Below are 5,120 nucleotides of genomic sequence, written 5' to 3'. Positions count from 1 at the left end.
GAGCAACACTTTTATTTCGCTTCAATAACATGCAGGGCAAGTTCTAAGCTAAGATGCAAAATATGGAATATATGTAAGAAATCCTCACCTCACATGGCACAAGTATCAATCAAGATGGATCAATTCTACTCTGAGACACACGGGATCATAGCGAACAACAAAATAAGAATAAGTTATATACAGAATCACAACCATGAGCTTAGGTGTCAGAAAGTCTGCTATTTTATTCATTACTCAAGCACACAAACGAAAGTACTACTCAAGCTTAGGCCTACATATGCTAGTATCAAACAACTTTCTTCTCCATCATTTACTACTCCAAAAAAAATCTAATCCTAAAAATAAAAAAAAAATTACCCAGTTTAGGTTACATCCCCTGGAAAAGAACCGATGCAAAAAAAAAACAAGGGGGATCATTATCTAACTAAAACTAACTAGAAATAAAAATAAAATATTATTGAATTTTTTTATTAGACCTTAATCCCTCAAGAAAGTCGTCCACAAAATTCATCATCGGGAAAAGTCCAAATTTTTTGATTTTTTTTTCTCATTTTTCTTTCTTTTCTATTTTTTAACAAAAACTAATATTACACTAAGAACTAGTACTACAACTAAGCTAAGTTAGCACAGAAAATTACCCAGACAATCTCCTCACCCCACACTTAAAATTGTGCAATGTCCTCAATGCACACTGAAAATAACAAGAGGGTAAAAGAGATTCCCTGGTAGGCCAAAGGCCGAAGAATTAGCAGCTCACGGGATACTCAGACTTCTCCCAGGTATGATCCCTTGTGCGGGTACCTCACACTTAGTTTCAACCATCTGCTCGATTTTTCACATGCCTATTGGCTTTGACTCCATGCCCCTCTTCCTACAAAACACAAAAACAACAATACAAAAAAAAATAACACAATTAAAAAAAAAAGAATAGAATTGGGTTGCCTCCCAATCACCTGATTTAACGTCGCGGTACGACGCCATACTTTCACCACTTTTTCTTCCACTTTGAAGATATGAGTTGCGCCCCCAATTTTGCATCAATTTTTCTGTCACATTCCTAGGGCGATGGTGTAAATACAAAAGAACCAAGTAAATAACATCGCATCTTGCACCTCTTGGCCCTTAAGTGAGGTATGTCGTTTTGCCTTTTTGGTGTGGCAAATTTCAGTATGTAAGGGTTTTGTTCTTCATCTATACATCTCTCCAAAAGTTCGATCTTCATGTCTTCATCCAAACATAATGTAGAAAAATGTGTAGAATGAGGACCAATACGCCCCAACTCTAAAACTGCATTATTTTTGATATCCTCAGTAATACGTACTCCCTCAACCCCGGCATTATCAACAAAAACATGGTCTAGTGATTGATATTCTCATTTTAGCTCCTCAATTTGGCCTAGAAAATCTTTTTCGGCTTCATACAATTCATTATTAAATTGCTGGGTGTTACACGCATCAATCTTTGCACTCAAATCTGCATCCAAGTCACGAATAGAACTGCCAAATTGGTCGATCTCTTGTACCAATACATCTCTTCCTTCTATAAAGTGTTGCCTCCCATTTGTAATTTTCTCACGAAAACCTCCATATTCTTCTAATAATTTTCTGTGCATATCAAGAATGCGAACATCGTGTTCCCCATTATCCAATTTGTTCCTGTCAAACTCACAGGAATTATTAGAATCAACATAAGAAGGGATTGAAGTAGGATAACAATATTTAGGACAATTATTCCATCTACCATCACAAATAGTACAGGATGGAGATGGTGCACACAACTCGGCACTAGGAATATTTTTACAAATTGCCACAAGTGGAATCCTTTACAATATGGACAAGGATCACAAAAATAAGAATACTTACTATCCCACCACTTTTCGTTCAAAGATGCTATATAAAAAAAACATAATACCAACTACACTAAACTAAAATTAAAAACTTAAATAGATAAAAAGTAAAAATCTAATCTAGTAAAATAGTTAATTTCTAAGTCCTGGGTAACAGCGCCAAAAACTTATTTTTGCCAAATGCACACGCAAGTATACTTGTGTCATGACCCAAAAATCCCTCCGAAGGAGTCGTGATGGCATCTAGTCTCTAAACTAGGTAAGCCTAACATAAACTGAAATAATATTGATAGTTACTAACTTTAAATTAAATTACTCTGAATAAATTACAATTCCCAAAATCGGTGGTACAAGATTAAAAGTAGTTATACAAAATAAATACCTCACTACTCCGAAACAAAAGGAACAAATGGAAATAAGTACAAATGAAGGTGACTCTGAGGCCTGCGAACGCTGAAGCAAGTTTACCTTGAGTCTCCATCGCAACGACCCGCACAGCTACTACCGTTCAAATACCTGGATCTGTACAAAAAAATGTACAGAAGTGTAGTATGAGCACACCACAGCTGTGCCCAGTAAGTATCAAGACTAACCTCAGTGGGGTAGTGACGAGGAACAGTTCAGACACCTACTGGTCAAATAAATTAAACAGGATTTGATAATAATCTATCAACCTAGAAATGACATAGTAATATCAACAACATGGAAAAAACAAACTACAATCAGTAGAAATAATAAAGAGAAACACGAGTGGAAACGAAAGATAACCATATAAATTAACACCAACATAGCTGGAACATAGACAAGTAAAAATGTACTCAACAAGGAAGGCGATGTCAGCTCAATAAATCATATCGTTTCTGATGCACAATTTCCAGCCATCTCAAACTCGATGTCTCATATCATAACCTCAATTACCAAACTTTTAGCACAACCCGGCACCTTGTGCCCACATATTTCTATCTCACTTTACACAATAACGTTCTCTTGTTACTCAGTTCATAGGGTTCATAACTAATGCAATTAAGATGTTCAAGGAGTTTAATTTACATAACATAAAGTAGAGTATAACTTCTAAACCAATTAGGAACCCAGAAGAAAAGATGAAGTTATTTTTAGAAATCATTTGAATAAAGAAAGTACCATTTTCAATTAAATACAACATCGAATGAATTATTGCCTTTAACAAGGAATTTAATAAATTAACTTAGTAGAAATTTCATTTTTAAGTAAAATACAACTTCAGACGGTTTAAGAAAATTTAATTGAGTAACTAAATGAATTGAAGATGAAACAATTACTGAAATTTTAAAGTATTGAAAAATATGTATATAAATACGGCGAAGTATTGAAAACACGATGGGGTTCCTTCACAAAGGATCACAACGGTAAAGGAATCTGAACAGTTAAAACACTTGAATTGGTAACAACAAATAAGCATAGCAAACAGAAAGTGCACGACATCACCCTTCGTGCTTTTACTCTCGTTCTCACAATAAGAATCAATATTCACTTTTATTCTTTCTTGTTGCAGGCGTGCAACCCGATCCCATTTCAAATATTACCGTGGCGGCGTGCCACTCGATCCCATTTCATATATCACCATGGCGGCATGTCACCCGTTCCTATTTCATATATCTTGTTGCAGGTGTGCAACCTGCTCCCATTTCAAATATCACTGTGGCGGTGTGCCACCCGATCCCATTTACAAATCAACATCAATCATAAAAGAATCCCGAAAAGGGAACAAGAGTATAACAACAATGTCCCGGCAAGGGAGACAAGATTGTAAACAACAACATCCCGGCAAGGGAACAATAGTATAACAACAATATCCCGGCAAGGGAAACAATATCATAAGCAATAACATCTCGGCAAGGGAACAATAGTATAACAACAATATCCCGGCAAGGAAAATAATATCATAAGCAATAACGTCCCGGAAAGGGAATAAACAAGTACATAATAAGGGTCACGGAAAAACCAAGAAGCACAATAATCTCAACAAAACAACAAGCCATAATAAGAATGTGATGACTACACCGGTAACCATAACAAATTGGACATGTAACATATTTGCACGAAGTCATAGAGTAACTCACAATCAAGAAGTATCAAAACAATAAGGAATGCAATCATTTCAATTAAGGCAATTACGGGTCAATTGTCAAGGTAACACCTAAGAATTAAAGGAAAGCTAACAACGTCATATGGAGCATATAGAAGCAATTTAAGCAATTAGGAAACTCAATCATAACAGGATACTTTTCACATAAGGACCTAAGAACCCTAAAGGCAAATTTCCCCCAAATAAGTCCGAGCACACACTCGTCACCTCGCATGCATGGATTACAATTAGCATAGAAGACTCAATTCTTAAGGGGAAGTCCCCCACACAAGGTTAGGCAAGATACTTACCTCAATCCGGCCAATTCAATAATCAATTTAGCTTTTCCTTTACCAATTCATCAATGTTCGGCTCAATCTAGTCAAAAACGACTTGAATACATCTAACAATGCAAGAGAAAATAATTCCAATTAACAAAACTATAATTTTTATACAATTTGCAAAAAGTCAACAAAAGTCAACTCCCCGGGCCTGAACCTCGGAACCCGACAAAATTTACAAAAATCGAATACCTATTCTGATACGAGTTCACCCATACAAAAATTATCCAATTCTGATATCATTTGGTCTTTCAAATCATCATTTTATATTTTTGAAAGATTTCACAATTTTTCCCAAATTCAATCCCAAATCACAAATCAAATGATAAATTCAATGATAGATTCATGTATTCTCGCCAAATCCGAGTTAGAATCACTTACCCCAATGAATTTCTTGAAAAACCTTTCAAAAAATCGCCAAGATCCGAGCTCTCTAGGTCAAAATATGAAATAAAACCCTAAACCTCGTATTTATAGTGCACCTCCGAGATTTCCATCACTGCTGACCGCAAAAAAAAACCAACGCTGACCGCGGTCCATCACCGCTAACCGCGGAGAACTTTGACTACAGTGACATGCTTTAGTATTTTGGCCATAACTTTCTCTACATATGTCCAAATTATGATTTCTTTATCTTTCTGAAAACTAGACACGAAGGGTTACAATTTTCGTTGTTGAATCATCTCAAAATTCCTTATAGATCAAATGATATAAGCTTCCGAAATCGGACAAGTGATCCTGCAGAACATCTTGATGCGCGGCCGCACACGAAATTATGCGGTCCGCACTGTGGTCCACGAAATTTTAGTACAGTCCGCACTCTCCT

Source organism: Nicotiana tabacum, chromosome 6, assembly GCF_000715075.1.
Source record: "Nicotiana tabacum cultivar K326 chromosome 6, ASM71507v2, whole genome shotgun sequence".
NCBI classification, from domain to species: domain Eukaryota; kingdom Viridiplantae; phylum Streptophyta; class Magnoliopsida; order Solanales; family Solanaceae; genus Nicotiana; species Nicotiana tabacum.
Note: the sequence above shows the minus strand (reverse complement) of the source record.